This window comes from Chiloscyllium plagiosum, unplaced genomic scaffold (assembly GCF_037043375.1).
Source record: "Chiloscyllium plagiosum isolate Xiang-an unplaced genomic scaffold, Cpla_swu_hap1 HiC_scaffold_8, whole genome shotgun sequence".
In the NCBI taxonomy this organism is placed as follows: Eukaryota; Metazoa; Chordata; class Chondrichthyes; order Orectolobiformes; family Hemiscylliidae; genus Chiloscyllium; species Chiloscyllium plagiosum.
In genome coordinates, this window is record NW_028270146.1 from 82,188,120 (window position 1) to 82,209,327 (window position 21,208).

General features: G+C 42.4%; 1 protein-coding gene across 5 annotated transcripts in view; it reads right to left on the bottom strand.

Annotated features, from left to right (window-relative positions):
* prkd1 (protein kinase D1) overlaps nucleotides 1-21,208 on the bottom strand; it is a 334,526-nt gene that overhangs the window by 114,865 nt on the left and 198,453 nt on the right. The window contains exons 2-3 of one of the 5 annotated variants that reach the window (XM_087990033.1): nucleotides 19,542-19,738; nucleotides 18,277-18,424 (exon numbers count right to left, since the gene is read on the bottom strand). The exons of 3 other annotated variants lie outside the window; for them this stretch is intronic. The gene's annotated coding sequence lies outside the window, so the exon portion shown is untranslated. Of the gene's footprint in view, nucleotides 1-18,276; nucleotides 18,443-19,541; nucleotides 19,739-21,208 lie in introns of those variants that run through there. One more of the 5 variants, XM_087990034.1, reaches the window with a different exon arrangement.

Below are 21,208 nucleotides of genomic sequence, written 5' to 3' on the forward strand. Positions count from 1 at the left end.
GTGAGGGAGGTGGTGTGGGTGCAGGTTTTACAATTCCTGCGGTGGCAGGGGAAGGTGCCAGGATGGGAGGGTGGATTGTGGGGGGGGGGCGTGGACCTGACCAGGTAGTCACGGAGGGAACGGTCTTTGCGGAAGGCGGAAAGAGGTGGGGAGGGAAATATATCCCTGGTGGTAGGGTCTTTTTGGAAGTGGCAGAAATGTCGGTGGATGATTTGGTTTATGCGAAGGTTGGTAGGGTGGAAGGTGAGCACCAAGGGCGTTCTGTCTTTGTTACGGTTGGAGGTGTTCATATCCAACCAAGTAACAGAATCACCGTAGTGTGGAAGGAGGCCCTCAGCCCATTCAGTCTGCACTGATCCTCTGAAAAGCATCCCACCTAGAACTAGCTCCCCCGTCCCCCAACCATATCCCTGTAACCCCATGTCTACCATGGCTAACCCAACTGTCTACATATCCCTGGACACCACAGGGCAATTTTTAGCATGGCAAATCCATCTAACCTGCACATCTTAAGACTGGGAGGAAACTGAAGCAGCCAATGGAAACTCATGGAGACATGTGGACAACATGCAAACTCCACTCAGACAGACAGACACCCGAGACTGGAATCATACCTGCTGTGAGGCAACAATACTAACCACTGAGCCACCATGCCGACCCTGGGGGTCATCTGGTGAAATTTCAATTTGCTTAATAAATCTGGAATACAAAACTGCTGGCAATAATGCTAACCATGAATACATTATAACAAAAACCTCCATGGGTCACTTTTCTCCTTTAAGGAAGGAAATGTAACATCCTTATCTAGTCCAGTCTACTTGTGACTCCAAGCTCAGATCAATATAGTTGGCACTTAACTTCCCTCTGTGATGACCTAGTAAACTGCTCAGTTCAATGGCAACTGGAGATGAGCAATGTTAGACTTGCCCACAACAGTTACATAGAACATAGAACATAGAAGAATACAGCGCAGTACAGGCCCTTTGGCCCTCGATGTTGCGCCGATCCAAGCCCACCTAACCTATACTAACCCACTATCCTCCATATACCTATCCAATGCCCGCTTAAATGCCCATAAAGAGGGAGAGTCCACCACTGCTACTGGCAGGGCATTCCATGAACTTACGACTCGCTGAGTGAAGAACCTACCCCTAACTTCAGTCCTATATCTACCCCCCCTTAATTTAAAGCTATGCCCCCTTGTAATACCCGACTCCATACGCGGGAAAAGGTTCACACTGTCAACCCTATCTAACCCCCTAATCATCTTGTACACCTCAATCAAGTCACCCCTAAACCTTCTTTTCTCTAATGAAAACAGCCCCAAGTGTCTCAGTCTTTCCTCATACGATCTTCCTTCCATACCAGGCAACATCCTGGTAAACCTCCTCTGCACCCGTTCCAGTGCCTCCACATCCTTCCTATAGTATGGCGACCAAAACTGCACACAATATTCCAGATGCGGCCGCACCAGAGTCTTATACAACTGCATCATGACCTCAGGACTCTGGAACTCAATTCCTCTACCAATAAAAGCCAGTACACCATATGCCTTCCTCACCGCACTATTTACCTGGGTGGCAACTTTCAGAGATCTGTGTACATGGACACCAAGATCCTTCTGCTCATCCACACTACCAAGTATCCGACCATTAGCCCAGTACCCCATCTTTTTGTTATTCTTCCCAAAGTGAATCACCTCACACTTAGCTACATTGAATTCCATTTGCCACCTTTCTGCCTAGCTCTGCAGCTTCTCTATATCCTGCTGTAACCTGCCACATCCTTCCTCACTGTCAACAACTCCTCCGACTTTCGTATCATCCGCAAACTTGCTCACCCAACCTTCTAACCCCTCTTCCAGGTCATTTATAAAAATGACAAACAGCAATGGTCCCAAAACAGATCCTTGCGGAACACCGCTAGTGACGGCACTCCATGAAGAAACTTTGCCATCAACTACTACCCTCTGTCTTCTTCCATCCAGCCAATTCCTAATCCAAACCTCCAACTCACCCTCAATGCCATATCTCCGTATTTTCTGCAGTAGCCTACCATGGGGAACCTTATCAAACGCCTTACTAAAATCCATATATACCACATCTACCGCTTTCCCCTCATCAACCTCCTTCGTCACCTTTTCAAAGAATTCAATAAGGTTTGTGAGGCACGACCTGCCCTTCACAAAACCATGCTGACTATCCTTGATCACATTATTCCTATCCAGATGTGCATAAATCCTATCCCTTACAATTCTCTCTAAGACTTTGCCCACAACAGAAGTGAGACTCACCGGCCTATAGTTACTAGGGTTATCCCTACTCCCCTTTTTGAACAAGGGAACCACATTTGCTATCCTCCAGTCTTCTGGCACTACTCCTGTAGACAAAGAGGACATAAAAATCAAGGCCAATGGCTCTGCAATCTCCTCCCTTGCTTCCCAGAGAATCCTAGGATAAATGCCATCAGGCCCAGGGGACTTATCTATTTTCACCTTTTCCAGGATTTCCAACACCTCTTCTCTACATACCTCAAAGCCATCCATTCTACTTATTTGTGACTCAGTATTCACATCGACGACAATGCCCTGTTCCTGAGTAAATACTGAAGAAAAGTATTCATTCAGTGTCTCCCCAATCTCTTCCGCCTCCACACGCAACTTCCCACTACTATCCTTGACTGGACCTATTCCTACCCTAGTCATTCTTTTATTCCTAACATACCTATAGAAAGCCTTAGGGTTTTCCCTAATCCTACCGACTAAGGACCTTTCATGTCCCCTCCTTGCTGCTCTTAGCTCTCTCTTCAGGTCCTTCCTGGCTACCCTATAACTCTCAATCGCCCCAATTGAACCTTCACGTCTCATCTTGAGATAGGCCGCTTTCTTCCATTTAACAAGGGATTCCAATTCCTTATTAAACCACGGCTCCCTCGCACGACCCTTTCCTCCCTGCCTGACAGGTACATAATTATCAAGGACACTCAATAGTTGCTCCTTGAACAAGCTCCACATATCATTTACACTCTTGCCTTGGAGTCTACTTTTCCAAGCCACACATCCTAAGTCATGCCTCACCGCATCATAATTTCCCTGACCCCAGCTATAACTCTTGCCCTGTAGTACACACTTATCCCTCTCCATCATGAGAGTAAAAATCACCGAATTATGGTCACTATCCCCAAAGTGCTCACCTACCTCTAATTCTAACACCTGGCCTGGTTCGTTACCCAGAACCAAATCCAGTATGGCCTCACCTCTTGTTGGCCTGTCTACATATTGTGTCAGGAAACTCTCCTGCACACATTGAACAAACACTGACCCATCTAACGAACTTGAGCTATAGCTTTCCCAATCAATATCAGGAAAGTTAAAGTCCCCCATAACAACCACCCTATTACTGTCACTCATCTCCTGAATCACCTTCCCTATCCTTTCTTCAATGATTCTAGGACTATTAGGAGGCCTGTAAAAGACTCCTAACAGGGTGACCTCACCTTTCCTATTCCTAACCTCAGCCCAAACTACCTCAGATGGCAAGTCCTCATCCATCGTCCTTTCCACCACTGTAATACTATCTTTGACAAGCAATGCCACACCTCCCCCTCTTTTACCCCCACCTCTGACCCTACTAAAACATTTAAATCCTGGAACCTGCAACAGCCAATCCTGTCCCTGTTCTAGCCATGTCTCCGTAATAGCCACAACATCGAAGTCCCAGGTACCAACCCATCTCTATAAGATCATAAAATGTAGGAGCCAGAAGTTGGCCATTTGATCCATCAATCCTGCTTGGTATGGCTGATCTGATAATCTTCAAATTACTTTCCTACCTTTTCCCTAGAACTTCTGCTTCCCTTACTGATTAACAATCTGCCTATCTCAGCCTTGAAATACTTAATGACTGAGCCTCTACGGTTTTCTGTGGTGAAGAACTCTACAAACACTCAGAAGAAATTCCTCCTCACTTCTGTCCTAACTGGGCAACCCCTTACTCTGAGGTTATGCCTTCTAATCCTATACTCGCCCACAAGGGGAAACAACCTTACTGTGTCGATCCTATTAACACCCCTAAAGATATTGTATGATTCAATGAGGTTCTCCCTCTTTCTTCTGAACTCCAAGGAGTATAGAGTCGATCTACTAAACCTCTCCTTAGCAGAGGATCCCTCCACATTTAGGATCAGCCTTCTGAACCTTCTCAGCACTACTTTCAATGATAGTGTATCTTTTCTTTGATAGAGGGACCAAAACTGTTCACAGGACTTCAACCATGTTCAAACTGGTATCTTACATAGTTTTAGCAAAACATTCCTATTTTAGAACTCTATTCCCTTTGAAATCCCTTTGAAATCAAGTCAACATTTCAGTTGTCTTCCCTATTACCTACTGAATTTGTATGCTTTTTTTGTGATTTATGCAAGGGACTTCCAAATCTCTTTGTGCTGTAGCTTTGTGCTATCTTTCTGCATTTAACTAATATTCAGCTCCAATACTCTTTCTGCCAAAGTACATAACTTTACATTATTTTTCCCACATTATATTCAATCTGCCAAGATTTTGCTCAATTGCTTAAGCCCTCTGCAGACTCTTGGAGTCTTCCTCAGTACTTGCCTTTCCACATATTTTTACGTCATCTGCAAACTTGTTTATAGTACATTCGCTTTTGTCATCTACGTCATTAATATTTATTGTAAATAATTGTAGCCCCAGTACTGATCCCTGTGGCACTCCACTGGTTACATGTTGCCATTGTGAAACTGCCTCCCTTATCACAGTCTAACAGTTAGCCAATCTTCCATCCATGCTAATGTACTACTTACTACACTATGGTTGACCATTTGCAATTTGCCTACAAGCACAACAGGTCCACAGCATCATCCTGACCCTACATTCATCCCTGGAACAGCTGGATCACAAGGATATGTACATCAGGCTCCTACTTATTAACAAAAAGTGTGGTGCTGGAAAGCACAGCAGGTCAGGCAGCATCCGAGGAGTAGGAGAGTCGATGCTTTGAGCAGAAGCTCTTCAATGCTGATGAAGAGCTCATGCTCGAAATGTCAACTCTCCTGCTCCTCAAATGCTGCCTGACCTGCTGTGCTTTTCCAGCACCACACGCCCGACTCGGATTGCCAGCATATGCAGCCCTCACTTTCTCCTACTTATTGATGGCAGTTCTGCCTTCAACACCATAATTCCAAACAGATTGATCTCTAAACTCTCATATCGATGTCTCAACATGTCCACAATGATTATTACCATTTTTTATAGATGCACCATAGAAAGCATTCCAACTGGATGCATCACAGATTGTTCTTCCGAAGACTGCAAAAAAATACAGACAGTTGTGAACATAGCCCAGTCCATCACTCAAATCAGCCTTCCATCCATTGACTCCATCTCTACTTCCTGCTGCCTTGGGAAAACAACCAACATAATCAAGAGGCCCCTCTCACCATGGTTATACTCTCTTCCATCCTCTCCTCTCAGGCAGAAGATATAAAAGTTTGTCTAGATAATGAATCAATTCAAGACTGCTTCTTCCCTGCTGTTATTAAACTTTTGAATGGATCTCTCAAATTTTAAATTTAATGTTGATCTTGCTGCCTGTGCACCTTCTCTGTAGCCATAACATTGTACTCTATGCTCAGTTCCATTACCCTATTGCACTTTGTATCACATGATCTGCCTATACTGTGAGCAAAACCAAGACATTTCACTGTAACTAGGTACACATGACAATAATAAATCAAATCAAATCTTATTAAAGAGGCTAATGTGTGTAACTTATTAAATGTCTTCTGGAAACTCAAAAACATTAAATCCATTCTTTACCCTTTATCCAGCTTTTTTACTTTCTCAAATAATTCTAATTATTTTTTCTTTCATGAAGCCATACTCATTCTTTTTGCCTATATGATGTACTTCTCAATGTTCTGCAATTACATCCTTTGTAATAGGTGCAACCATTTTCCCAATAACAGATGTTAAGCTAACTAGCCCCTAGTTACCTGTTTTCTTTGCTTCCTGTCCTTCTCAGGTAAAGAAGCTATATTGGCAATTTTCTAATCCTCAAAAAATTTCCAATCTCATCAAATATAAATAATTGAAAGGAAAAGACTGCAAATTTGAGAGCTGGAAAAATGTAGTGTACAGCAGGAATGCTCCTGTGAGCTCAATCGAAAAAAGGAAATTATATTGAAGAATAATAATATTTATGCGGCTCTTCTGTTATATTGAGTTTCGGAATGCCTGATGTGTGTAGTGCTGTCACCCTCAGGGAAATGTTCAGAGATAACACCAAAACTAAAATGAGTGATTCTTCCTCACTGAATGACAACTTTTAAGCCTATTTGATTGGCACATGTTTCTTTCATGGACACAAAATTAGTCAAAACATGAATTAACGGATTGAATGTGGTGACATGATAAAAGAAGAGTGTTTTTTGTCAGAATCAAGATGGCATACATTTTGGAGGAGAATGTGGAGATGCTAGTGTTCCTATGTGCCTACTACCCTGAGTGGGGAGGTTGCAGCTTTACAAGACACTGCAGAGAAGAAGCCTTGGCAAGTTGCTGCAGTGCGTATTGTAGATGGTGCACACTGTAACCACAATATGCCTGTGTTGAAGGAAATGAATGTTTAAGTAGATGTGGGCTGCTTCGTCCTGCATGTTGAGCTTTCGATTGTTGTTGAATTTGCACTCATCCTTTACAGTATTCCATCACAGTTGTGTTGTGCCCTATTAAATTGGTGATGAAAAGCCTTTGGGGATCAGGAGATAAGCCAGACATCACAGAAAATCTTACCATTAATGTCTTCACCAGCCATAATATTTATATGGCAAAATCAATTACATTTCTGGTCACCGTTGAGCCCTCAACTGTTAACGATGAGGGACTTGTTGGTGGTCATGGCATTAAGTGTTAATAGAACCCTTAAAATGTATTCTTTACTTATAACTAATAACATAAATTTGAAGGTTTAGATAAATAAGAGTATCTAGTATCCAGAGCCTTGGTAAGGCCACACCTTGAGTATAGTGTGCGGGTTTGGTCTCCTAGTCTGAGGAAGAACATTCTTGTTATTGAGGGAATCCAATGAGAGTTCACCAGACTGATTCCCAGGATGGCAGGAATGACATATGAGGAAAGACGGATTGACTGGGATTGTACTCACTGGAATTTAGAAGAATGAGCGGGGTTCTCATAGAAACATATAAAATTCTGATGGGACTGGACAGGCTAGATGCAGGAAGAATATTTACGATGTTGGAGAAGTCCAGAAGTAGGGGTCACAGTCTAAGAATAAGGGGTAAGCCATTAAGGACTGAGATGAGGAAGGATTTCTTCACTCAGTTGTGAACCTGTGGAATTCTCTCTCACTGGAAGGTGTTAGGGCCAGTTCATTAGATATATTCAAGAGAGAGCTGGACATGGACCTTGCGGCTAAAGGGATGAAGAGGTATGAGGAGAAAGTGGGAATGGGATTCTGAGATTGGACGATCAGCCATGATCATATTAAATGGTGGTATAGACTCAAAGGGCCGAATGGCCAATCTTGCACCGATTTTCGATGTTTCAATGTTTGGAAAGGGGACTGAATATGTCTGGACTCCATGATTTCTCTATTCCCAATTCCTGCTTCTAAACTTGCTTCATCTAAAGCTGACTCCAGGTTCTGGCTTTTTTTGCTTCTGCAAAAAACCTGCTCAGGCTTCTCTTTCATTGTGATCTGGTGAGCAAAAAAGCAAGAATCCCTGACACTTTACAATGACATAAAAGATCCACTTGTGAACAGGTATTAAGATCTGGCATATGCTTATCTGTATTCATTCTGCTTTTTTGCACCTCTTGGTAGGAACCAAAGCATATGATGATGATGAAAAGTCACACTGCAGCACGATACAAAGAGAAGTAAAAACACGTTCTCAAACAATGTACTACAGCTCAGCTGAACCAACGTATTCTTTCACCTTGTTGATCCCCAAAAAGGGGGACACTTCCCAGTAAATTATTTCAGCCATCAGAAACGAATGGCAAAGATACAGACATAGCAAAATGCTGTCATTTATTTGCCAAAGGTCTTTTGATAACACTTCATTAATAAAAGAAGCAACCAAAATAGTGATCTCGCAGGCAGTAAGGTAGATTTAATTTAATATAATTTAGTAGGTGCAGAAACTTGATTGATTGTTAATATTACAGCAGCATGAAATTACTGGGGGAAGTGCGCTGGTGTGTGGGCTGCATTCTACTCACCTATTGCAGGATGAACGGCATTTCATTCTTTAGGACACATTCCCTTAGGTAATAGTTCTTCCTGACACAATGAATTATAAAATGCTTTATTTTGCAAAAGGAAAGGGGGCGTTTAATGTGGACCAATTTATTTGAATTATGGCTTGCAGACATTTGAACAATAAAGCTAAGAAAGAGATAAGAGACGTATGAATAGGAGAACAAATACTTCTGGCATAGGGCTCTACTTTATAACATTAAAAGGCTATGGCAATTTTCATACATTGCTTTGTTCTTGACTGGTTATCCAAAAATAATAGCACAAAATTCTAGGGCAAGGTTTTAATCCTGTTGTGTTGCTAATGTGGAGCATAATGATCCAAGCCAGTAGTGTTCAGAAGTTCAAGAACACTCATTAATGCTGGAAAGCACATGTTGCAAAACAACATGCTTGATTGAATTGTGTTAGGATTGTGCAGATTGTTAATATGGTCTTCATAAGCCACACAGCAACATGGTGGAACTTTCATTCTATGTTTTGCTAATCTCATTAGCACCGTGCATTTGATTTTCCATTAATTAGTTCTGAGATATTGCATCACTGGAGAATCTGATATTCACTGCCTATCTCTTGTCGTCTTGAGAAAATGGTAGTGGACTGGATGGAATCATTGCATTTCATGGTGATTTGATTAAATGAAGTGATTTGTTAGACCATTTTGCAGGCAGTTAATCGTCAACCACATTGCTGTGGGACTTACAGACTTGACTGGGTAAGGAATGCAATGTTATATGAGGTAATAGTTCTGAAAAGGTTAACACAGGAGACCTCATTAGCCTCCAGCCTACCTAATGATGTGATAAAATAGAGTGTCTTTGTATTTCATGGGATAAAGACTTATATCCACAGGTCTCTTCCTAGTCTTGGTAACGTTTATTGTACCAACTAGTAACTGGGTGCCAACATGTAATAAGCCGTATCTTGTTTAAGATGAGTGCCTCATCTCATTGAGACCCAGTTGACGGCAGTAAACTACCCAACCACAGCGACCAGTGGTTGGCAACTCCCAGCCAAATGCAAAACAATGACCAATGAGCAATGGAATGTAGCTGTACAGAGTGAATTCCAGCAAACCCAGCAGAAATTTCTGTTTAGAGCTTTAAAGACTTTATGGCTTTAAGGTCTAGTCATACAGTCTGTCGTCATCAGCTGAGCAATGAGACAACTTTTACAGAAAAGAATCGAAGATCAACAAGTAAGAAACAGCACTTATTGATAAAATCTTACAATTCAGACTTGGTAAGAAGCACTGAAGAATGTCTGATTTAGAAGCTAGTTACACCTTGCAGTTACAGATTCTACTTGGAAGCAAACATTTGGAGGAGCCGTCTTGATTAGTGGTTCAGCTAGGAAACAAGGAGGCATCAGAGCTCCATGACTAAAGTTAAAATTTGCTGCTTGTCAAAGAAAAATTTAAATTAATGGGGCAAAACAGGCTGAGGAATTTAGGAGTTGAGAAAAAATGAATGTTTGAAAATCCAGGACCTAGAAGTAATTTAAACTGAGATTGCAGCACTGGTAACGTCCTCAAACCAGCATTAAGGCAACACGAGGCGATTTAAAATGGAGGAAAATAGTAAAAAGCAGGCAATCATAATCTAAACCACAGTTCAGGGAAGAAAGTATTAAAGCTGCAGGTACCAGGCTTTATTGGGAATATCATGGAAACAGTCGAACATTATTTATTAGGCTTTAAAAGGCAGGAAATAGCAATTCACATTTTGTCCCTAGACAGTTTGAAACCTCCATTTGTCTGCAATAAATGGGGAAAACTCCAGTTTAGCTGAATAAGATAGGAACGCCCACCCTGTTGCAAAAAACACAGGAAAATCCCCAGTAAACAGTAGTAAGATACAACATTGCTATATTACAGTATTTAAGGCTTTAAATTCAGGAAGGAGAAAGTGAGGACTGCAAATGCTGGAGATCAGAGCTGAAAATGTGTTGCTGGAAAAGCGCAGCAGGTCCGGAAGCATCTAAGGAGCAGGAGAATCGACGTTTCGGGCATGAGCCCTTCTTCAGGAATGAGAATTCTCCTGCTCCTTGGATGCTGCCTGACCTGCTGCACTTTTCCAGCAACACATTTTCAGCTTTAAATTCAGGAAAATAATCTCTTCACTAATGTAAGCAAAATGAAAGAGCTGGTCATTGACTTCAGGAAGCGGAGTGGAGGGCACACCCTTGTCTACATCAATAGTGCTGAGATGGAGATGGTCAAGAGTATCAAGTTCCTGGGAGTGATGGTCACCAACAATCTGTCCTGGTCCACCCATTTCCACTGTATCTCAGTACATGTGACAACAATAAATCAATCAAGCAATCAAAACAAACTAGCATTGCTATACTGTACTGTTTCAAAGGTTTGAAAGGAAATAAAGCAGTATTAAGATACTGCAGATTTTAAAAACTTTGAAGAAAGAAGAGGAAATAATCACATTAAGAACAACATGCAGGAGAAATAACACAGATTTAATAGAACACAGCATTGGATATCATCAAGAAACAGTTCTTAAAATAGAGAATTGCTTATAAGCTACACTTTACATGACATGTTAATCAACTAAATGCACAATTGTATTGAATAGGTCTACAGCTGGTGACATTATAGCTCAAAAAACATAAATGATGGCAGAGATATACAGATTAGTGAAAAACAGTGATTATGGAGTTCTTAAATCTAAGCCTATAAGAATTTGAACTTGTTGTTAGAATTTTTAATGAGTCTTTATCAGAAATACTAGTTCAAAGAAGACTTCATGTTGGAGAGATCTATTCAAATTGTGCTGAAAGAATAACAGACAAATCCTGAGGGGAAAAGGTCAATCTCACTTTTGGAGAGCAAGAGTCCATTTATTTTATAAGGTATATAAGTCCTAAGAACGCATTTGATAAGCCATCACAAAGCATAGGCCTGATACCAGACGCTAGGTGTCAGAGTCTGTGCTGTGGAAGAAGGAAGCCTTAAAGACCCAATGAGTGCATGCTAGTTTTCTGTTAAAGATGTCATATGTGCAAAACTATAGGTCACTTACAGAAGAGTTTTAAACACTTAAAAAGTAGCAAAGCATTCAAATGGCTACTCATACAAAGATGCTAATGAAATAGAGCCACCAGACATTAGAAAAGATAGAAATGCATTCCTTGTGGAATGCATCGTCTTGAGTTTGACAGAATCTATTGTGCTCAATGGACATCTCATTAATTTTAAGTGATTGTCATTGTTTTATCAGATTATTTATGATAAGAACAAAAGTGACAGTGTACAGAGATGAAACTGCATGATCCATGCATGCTATAGCAACAGTACAAGAAATTAGGTATCAGAGAATACAGCATACATACAGAATTCATAGTCAAGAGAGCTCACTCTAAACATGCACATATGTCTTGAGCAAGCAGAAGGACTTCAAGTACTTACTTACAACAGACAGTGAAAGGGCAACAGAGACCAGTTTATATACCACAATAATCTAAAAATAAGCCAGTCAGAGAACAACTGGTTCTGGAACAAAGCTGTTCAACAACAAGCCAAGGAACAATCAACAAAAAATGTCATTGGTCTTCCTACATTCATGGCAGAAAAAAAAAGAAGAATCTACTGAGATTCCCTATGTTGGCATAACACAATTGTTTTGTATGGTCAACAGAATGGAAATCCACACTACACAGCACTGGCAGAACAGCTCTCCATCTCTATCATCACTGAAGGTAGTTCAAATGATGGAAACCAGCATAGTTTATGAAAAGGTACAGCCTAAAAGCAAAGGAATGAGCAGCAAACTGACTTATACTCATTGTTGAAACTTTATTTAAAATTGCTCAGGTGTCAACACAGCCTGGTGAACATGCTGCAGTTAGAGATTCCAATTTGATGTCAGATCATGAAACAATGCCTGTTTGAGAGGAATTAATCAACTTCTCATCTCTCAAAAAAAAATCATCTGCACCACTGACAGAGACAAGTCAGCATCAATCCTCGAGCAGCATGACTGAGGATGTGAACATATTGGTTTCACCAGTTAGGCAGATGCAGGCCGAAGGAAGGCATGCCACCTAACCCAGAGGTATCAGGAGATTGAGAATAAAGATTTGCATGCACAGATTGATGATGGATTTCATATGTCTCTATGGCAACTGACACTGAGGTGGATTAATCAACAACAGGTTCAGGGCATGATCAAGGAGGAACTACCTGGAGCAAATACAGAGATTTCTGGAGAAACTCAACAGGTTTAGCAGCATCTGTGGTGACAGCAAAACAGAGTTAACATTTCAGATCCGATATGACTCTTCTGTTTCTTCATTTCTGAAGATGGCCATTCTAGATTTAACAGTAACTCTGCTTTCCTCTCTCCACAGATGCTGCAAGACCTGTTCGGTTTCCAGCATTTTCCAGGTTTCTTGCAGAACAATATTTTGCTTTTAAGAAACTACATGGCAAAGAAGTTCAGGATACTGACAAGAAGAAGAAAGGGTCATGTGGGGTAGTGGCAGTGTCACTACCACTAGTCCTGAAGGCCCGGTTCAAGTCCCATCTGCTGTATATGTCTGCTATTACATGGCTGAACAGGTTGACTAAAAACATCTACTGCCAAGAAGATTCTACCTGGCTCATTAATCCTAGAATCAGCAAAAGGTAAAATACCCGTCTAAATGGCAAAACTGTCTGTCATGAAGGGCATTCATGAGATTAAATGTCCCCAGATGATGTTATGGGGAAACTACCTGATTCAGCAGGGAACCGTTCCACTGTGAAAGAAATTCAGGAGATTAAGTATCCTCCAGATAAGGTAATAGACCAACGACTCTGTTTAGAAGGAACAATGTCCTCAGTAAAGGATAAAAGATCATCCAGTGAACAGAGACTTTATAGATAACGGAGGATGAAGAACAGAACCAAGATCAAGTTCTCAAGCCAAAGATCCTGCCAATCTTACAAGCTGAAAGAGACAGTGTTCTGGAAAATTTGTAAAACCTCCAAATTGCCTAAACCTGTGAAATCACAGACTTTGGGGGAGATGAGGTAGTGGTAAATACAACTATAAACATGAATGCATAAATGTTAACAATGGGGAAAAAAAGCTTTGGAGAAAGGCTGTATTTTGTATAAGGATTCTGAAAGAGTTAATGTTGAAGATTGTGTTAAGTTCCAACCAAGCTGATTAGATCATATAGGCTTGGGTGGAACATCTTAGCACCTGAAGCAGACTTAAATCCACATGTTTCCTCAGTCTTATTAACAACAATTATCTTACTAATGTAAGTTGTACAATTGTTATCACGCAATAAATTACATTTTGTTTAACATAACAGCCTCTTCTCATTCTGACTCATTTGGTGGCACTGAACTACCTCAAATACAAAGTTTAGCAAAGTCAGTCATTGATCTTCCAAACCCACGTACGGTAGAAAAGTTTCCCTCTTTGTTATTTCCATTACATCCAATTTAATGTTCACTTGTGAAAATACAACTAAATCTTGTTCGAAATTTGTGAAATAATTAAGATCTTAATCATTATGACAGTTCATAAAGCAAACAATTAACTTTCACAAGCCTGGGGAAAATGAGTGTGATCTTTATATGATTAAGATCAAAGTTCTGCTACAATAGGAAGTGTGAGAAATACTAACTGCTTCTTTCAGTAACAAGGAGTTATACTTGTATAGCAACTTTTATGACCTCAGAATGTCAGATACTGCCTTGTAGCCACTCTTCAAATGTAGTTAATTTTCTAATGTAGGAAACACAGCAGCCAATAGGTACATTGCAAGATCCCCCCTCCCCCCTCAGTGATTAGCCAGCTAGAAAAGTACTTTTAGACATGACAGGCTTAAGGCACCAGATCTCCAATTTTAGATTTCCTATGAGGCAAAAAGACACGATTATAAAGAAGCAAAAAAAAACCCAGCCTTTATATTGGGCCTTTCACATTAGTAGAGTGTTCCAAAGCACTTTGCCATCAATATTTTAGAATTCTAATGACTGTTGTGGATAAAGTTAAAAATCACACAACACCAGGATATAGACCAACAGGTTAATTTCGAAGCACTAGCTTTCAGAGCACTGTCTCTTCATCAGGTGGTTGATGAAAGAGCAGCACTCTGAAAGCTAGTGCTTTGAAATTAACCTGTTGGACTATAACTTGGTGTTGTTTGATTTTTAACTTTGTACAGCCCAGTCCAACACGGTCTTCTCCACATCATTGTAGATAAACTAGTTTGTCTACAGAAAGACCCACCAAGTGCATAGATATAAATAAAATAACTTCAGTTTCCAGTGCTGTTAGTTGAAGGATAATTATTGGACAGTATTCTAAGAGAGTGTCCTGCTTCTCTTTGAATAATGCTATGAATGATTTAATATCTGCCAGACCAGGCAAACAACGCCTTAAGTTAACATTTCCTCAAAAAGACAATGGTGGGAACGTTGACCTGACTGCCCTGGTGGCAATTGCAATGGATTGGGTGGAACTTGGATAAATTGTAAGATCAGGTTGGTTGGAGACGGGGTGATGAAACCAGAACTGTACCCAGTTTCATCAGCTATGCAATGACTCAGTTAGGGTGAAATCGATCCCATAATTCTGATTCAGCAGTCCATTTTGAACTCAAAGTCAGGAAACCTGAGCCAAGGTTGGCATTTCAGCTGAAGTTGCTACAAATAGAACAATACAAGCCAAATATATAGAGCAATGTAGTATCACCGTCACTACAGTTGGCACAAACAGGATTTCTTTTGTGGCCTACTGAAATGGCAGTCAAAAGCACATAACATGAGGAACATAGTGACTGACCTGCGATTTCTCCAGAATTAGTGCATTGTAGGAAATCTCTCAAAACTGAAGAGCCGATCAGAGGACTTTCACCATGAAGGCAGGTTTGAGGTAAAAATAAGTGAAGTATAGCCAGCTCTTAGCTTTAAGGGAGAAACCCTTCAATACAGCATTTTTTTTATTTCAAAAATATACTTTATTCATAAATACTTTGATCTATACAACTGGACATGCCATACATATGTAAACATTCCATTTCTTTGCGTATCGAAAACAGAGTAATCATTCCTATTTACAGGTTGGTGCGATTACATTGAGCTGAGGCTCAGCAGAGCCCAAATGACTGCGTGGGCCCCCTGTTCTTCCTTAGGCAGGCAGATGTTACACGGTGGTCTTTCCCCACCGCGCCTTGGCGGCAGCTGCCCCAAGCTTCAGCGCGTCCCTCGACCTTGGAATGTGCCAGTCTGCAACACTCAGTCGGGGTCAACTCCTTCAGCTGGATGATCAGCAGGTTTCAGACAACCCAGAGAGCATCCTTCACCGAGCTGATGATCCTCCAAGGGCAGTTGATGTTCGTCTCGGTGTGCGTCCCGGGGAACAGACCATAGAGCACGGAGTCCCGCATCACGGCGCTGCTCGGGACGAACCTCGACAAACACCACTGCATTCCTCTCCAGACTTCCTCTGCGTAGGCACATTCCAGAAGGAGGTGTGTGACAGTCTCGATCCCCCCCGCAGCCGCTTCGAGGGCAGCGTGTGGTGCGGCTGAGAGTCCGGGCATGCATAAAGGATCTCACAGGCAGAGCCCTTCTCACCACCAGCCAAGCCATGTCTTGGTGCTTGTTGGAAAGTTCTGGCGATGAGGTATTCTGCCAAATGACTTTGACAGTCTGCTCAGGGAACCGCTCGATAGGATCCGCCCTCTCCTTTTCCCGAAGGGTCTCAAGGACACTACATGCTGACCACTTCCTGATGGACTTGTGGTCAAAGGTGTTTTTCTTCATAAACTTCTCCACGAAGGACAGGTGATACGGAACGGTCCAACTACTCGGAGCATTCCGCAGCAGCGAGGCCAGGCCCATCCTTCGCAACACCGGGGACAGGTAGAACCTCAGTACGTAGTGACACTTGGTGTTTGCGTACCGGGGATCAACGCACAGCTTGATGCAGCCGCACGCAAAGGTGGCCATCAGGGTGAGGGTGGCATTGGGTGTATTTTTTCCCCCATTGCCCAGATCTTTGTACAGCGAGTCCCTTCAGACCCGGTCCATCTTTGACCTCCATATAAACTGGAAGATGGCCCAGGTGACTGCAGTGGCACAGGTTCTGGGAATAGGCCAGACCTGTGCCACGTATAATAGTAATGACAGGGCCTCACACCTGATGACCAGGTTTTTTCCCGCGATGGAGAGCGACCATAGCTTCCATCTGCCCAGTTTCTGCCTCACTTTACTGATACGCTCCTCCCCAGACTTGGCGCGCGCACGCCCCAGCCCCCCCGAACCAAATACCCAGCACCTTCAGGTACAGCATTTTTTTTTAATTTCAAAAATATACTTTATTCATAAAGTAATTTGATGGTCTGTACAATTGGTCATGCCATACATATGTAAACATGTACATACAGAGATCAAAACTTATCATTTTTATACAGGTCTGTACATTTTTTGATCATATGCCCATATAATTAGCTGAGGCGTCAGCAGAGCCCAAATGACTGCATGGGCCCCCTGTTCTTCGTTAAGACAGGCAGACTTTACACAGTGGTCTTTCCCCACCATGCCTTGGCGGCAGCTGCCCCAAGCTTCAGCGCGTCCCTCAACACGTAGTCCTGGACCATGGAATGTGCCAGTCTGCAACACTCAGTCGGGGTCAACTCCTTCAGCTGGAAGATCAGCAGGTTTCGGACCACCCAGAGAGCGTCCTTCACCGAGTTGATGATTCTCCAGGCACAGTTGATGTTCGTCTCGGTGTGCGTCCCGGGGAACAGACCATAGAGCACGGAGTCCCGCGTCACAGCGCTGCTCGGGACGAACCTCGACAAACACCACTGCATTCCTCTCCAGACTTCCTCTGCGTAGGCACATTCCAGAAGGAGGTGTGTGACAGTCTCGTCCCCCCCGCAGCCGCTTCGAGGGCAGCATGCGGTGCGGCTGAGAGTCCGGGCATGCATAAAGGATCTCACAGGCAGAGTCCTTCTCACCACCAGCCAAGCCATGTCTTGGTGCTTGTTGGAAAGTTCTGGCGATGAGGCATTCTGCCAAATGGCTTTGACAGTCTGCTCAGGGAACCGCTTGATAGGATCCGCCCTCTCCTTTTCCCGAAGGATCTCAAGGACACTACGTGCTGACCACTTCCTAATGGACTTGTGGTCAAAGGTGTTTTTCTTGATAAATTTCTCCATGAAGGACAGGTGATACGGAACGATCCAACTACTCGGAGCGTTGCGCGGCAGCGAGGCCAGGCCCATCCTTCGCAACACCGGGGACAAGTAGAACCTCATTACGTAGTGACACTTGGTGTTTGCGTACCGGGGATCCACGCACAGCTTGATGCAGCCACACACAAAGGTGGCCATCAGGGTGAGGGTGGCATTGGGTGTATTTTTTTCCCCCGTTGCCCAGATCTTTATACAGTGAGTCCCTTCGGACCCGGTCCATCTTTGACCTCCATATAAACTGGAAGATGGCCCGGGTGACTGCAGCGGCACAGGTTCTGGGAATAGTCCAGACCTGTGCAACGTATAACAGCAATGACAGTGCCTCACATCTGATGACCAGAGAGTCAGTAAACCTTAGGATGGGAACACCAAAACTTAGGTGGAGCAATTAAAATCAGAATGTTCAGGGGATTTGGTGGAGTGCAGATATATTGGAGGATTCAGAGTTGAAAGAGAACAGAATGACATTCAGGGGCAAAGCCCAGGGATATAGTGAGTACAATTTGGGATCTGTAAACAATGATTATAATTTTAATAGTGAGGTCTGTTGCAACTGAGATCCAGTAAAGTTCATTGGAGAAGGGGTGATGATGCAGCAGGCATTAATATAGGTTAGGACATCGCAAAGTTTTGAACAACTTATGGTTTACAGAAGATAGAATGTGGGAGCTATCTGACTAAGAGTGATCATAGTAGAACTTGGTTTAGTCAATAAAAAAGTAAAATAAATCATGAAAATACCCAACTGGATAATACCTACTTGAGTGATTTGAGAAGAGATCATAAGTGAATTGCAAACCAAGCTTGGTCAGGAAAGCAGTCAGTATGTAATGGTTGGTCTTCAAGGTGGAGATATGAGGTAAATGTGAAGCATATTCCAATAAAGAGGGAGGATGTCACATCCAAATCTTGGGTTCGTTGGATGATGTTGTAAATAAAGGTTGAAATAAACAGAAAAGAATGGTTTATGATGAATTCAGGTATAGATGCATTACAAAACAATCAGATTATAGAATAAAGGAAAAATTCAACAACTAGAATCAAATCCTTGTCAAGATCTATGTTTTCACTGTCGATTACGAGGTCAATTCCCGGAATGGCGGGACTATCTTATGCTGAAAGGTTGGAGTGACTGGGCTTGTATACGCTTGAGTTTAGAAGGCTGAGAGGGGATCTGATTGAGACGTATAAGATTATTAACGGATTGGACACTCTGGAGGCAGGAAGCATGTTTCCGCTGATGGTAAGTCTCGAACCAGAGGACACAATTTAAAAATAAGGGGTAGGCCACTTAGAACAGAGTTGAGGAGAAACTTCTTCACCCAGAGAGTGGTGGGTGTATGGAATGCTCTGCCCCAGAGGGCTGTGGAGGCCAAGTCTCTGGATACTTTCAAGAAAGAGTTGGATAGAGCTCTTAAGGATAGTGGAATCAAGGGTTATGGGGCTAAGGCAGGAACAGGATACTGATTGAGGATGATCAGCCATGATCATAATGAATAGTGGTGCTGGATCGAAGGGCAGAATGGCCTACTCCTGCACCTATTGTCTATTGATTGTCTGATAGCTATTGGCTGTGAACTGAGATAGGAGTGTTTCATCAGAAACTATTTCCCTTCTCTTTGTATCAATTCATTGATGGGATCAGTTGGCTGGAGAGCTGGTTTGCATTGCAGAGTGATGCTAATGGCATGAGTTCAGTTCCTGTACAGGCTGAGGTTACCCTGAAGGACTCAACTTCGAGTCTTTTCCCTCATCAGAGGTTTGGTGACCCTCAGGGTTAACTACTTTCTGTCATCTCTTGTTACGAGGAAGCAGTCCTACAGTCTGGTAAAATTATGGCAGCATTACCTTTATTCGTTAACATTTTAAAATTTCTGTATTCTCACTTACTATTCTTTTCCAGTAAATCCTAACGTTGATTAACTGACATTGACAATCCCTGTCATTGAGATAGTTAGATAAAAAAAAACAGCTGGCAAAAATAACTTTGATAATGCCACTTATTTTGTGTGAAGTCCATATTACCTTGTAGAAGTATTATCATCACAAGGATTACACCACATTAAGTGATTGACCTGTGATTGCCTCTCACAGTAAGTAGGGATGGGCAGTAAGTGTAGCATTGGTACTGTCATCCACTTCCTCAGAAATTATGAAGAAAGTGAAAGCCTATGAAGTCTCTGGAGGTGATGAAGAGGTCATTGCTCATGAGATACCTGCAGCTGGATAAATTAGAATGGAAAAAGGTAAAGAACAGTTCCTTGGACAAACGATACAAGCAAATGCCATAGCCACTGTATCAAATACCCCAAAAATGAAACCAGAGAAGTTTGCAATAGAGAAGGCAGCCATCTGGCGCATTGTGTTTATACTGGTTCTTTGCTAGAACGAACTCAAAACTAATCCTCCTTCCTGGCACTTTCCCCATTGTTCTGTGTAACAGGAATAAAGCAGTGTAAGGTTAAAATGTAAATACATAATGTCAGAATAAGTTCATACTGCAGTTTAATGCAACAGGTGCAACTGCTTCCAATTTCATATCTCCACAGAATAGATTGTAAAACTCATTTTTCCTCTACATATTATCATTACTCTTCAGTGATCATTTGTTGTTTTTGCAAATAGGATTTTTGCTAGCCTTGGCAAAGGTCTAAGGAAAAACAATTGTACAATCTTACAAAGACAAGGAAAATCAAGTCAGGTCATCTGACTGCCAGGCATGGGACATAGACTGCCAGAAGTCTTGTTTTTGGTCCGGTGGAAAATATCTAGCTTAATGTTGTTGAGATTTAGTAGCTCCACGGGAAGCAACAGGTCAAATATGGGAATGCTTAAAGTGATGACCCTGACAAAAATGGGTGAAATCTAGTCAGAATTTAATGGCTATGATGCGCGTGGGGTAGTTATCGTTGGGGGGGGGCGTGGGGGATTTAGGAGGGCGTTGCTCATCCACCAGCTGGAATATAGGAGGGATCCCTCCATGGCCATTTCTGGGAATCAAATTGGAATCAGGCAGTCCAAAGGCTGATGCTAAGGTCCTGGCCACTATGGGCAGGATGTGCCTCCTGCAAAATCTGCCATCCCTCCCATCTAGTAACACAAGGAGCAACAGCCACTGCCAGCACCTCTGGAGACTTCAGATAGTGAGTCTTCACCAGAACCTGAGGCTGCTGATCTGCAGAGCAGGATCACTGGGCCCTCGTACATTGTGTGAAAGGGGTGTGTATGTGTAAAAAGCCTTGCTGCCAGAGGGAACACTCTCACCAAGCCTCAGGTTTGCCTGACAGTGACTATTTGAGTTCAACTGTCTAAGCTATGAAGTGACAACTTGAGGACTTCACTTGGTCTCTGGGCAGGAAGGCTGACCTTTGACCTTTCCATCCCTAATTATGGGGAATAAAGAAGGTGATGAGTTCTCCATCCTGAACCTTACCAGACCACTATATAGCACCTAATTCCCTACAACCTTCTCCCAGAGAGGGAGGAAGATGGTATCAAATTCCACCAATTCAGCAGTCCCCATTATCTCTTATTTCCTATGAAAGAAAATATCACAAACATCCCTCTGCTCCAGCACATCTTTGGATATTGAAATCAAAACCAATCTACTGCATTACTGATATGGCATAACTGTGAACGTTCACTAGATTCTAGAAAAGCTCTAACAATTTTTCTGGGAATGCATCTATCTG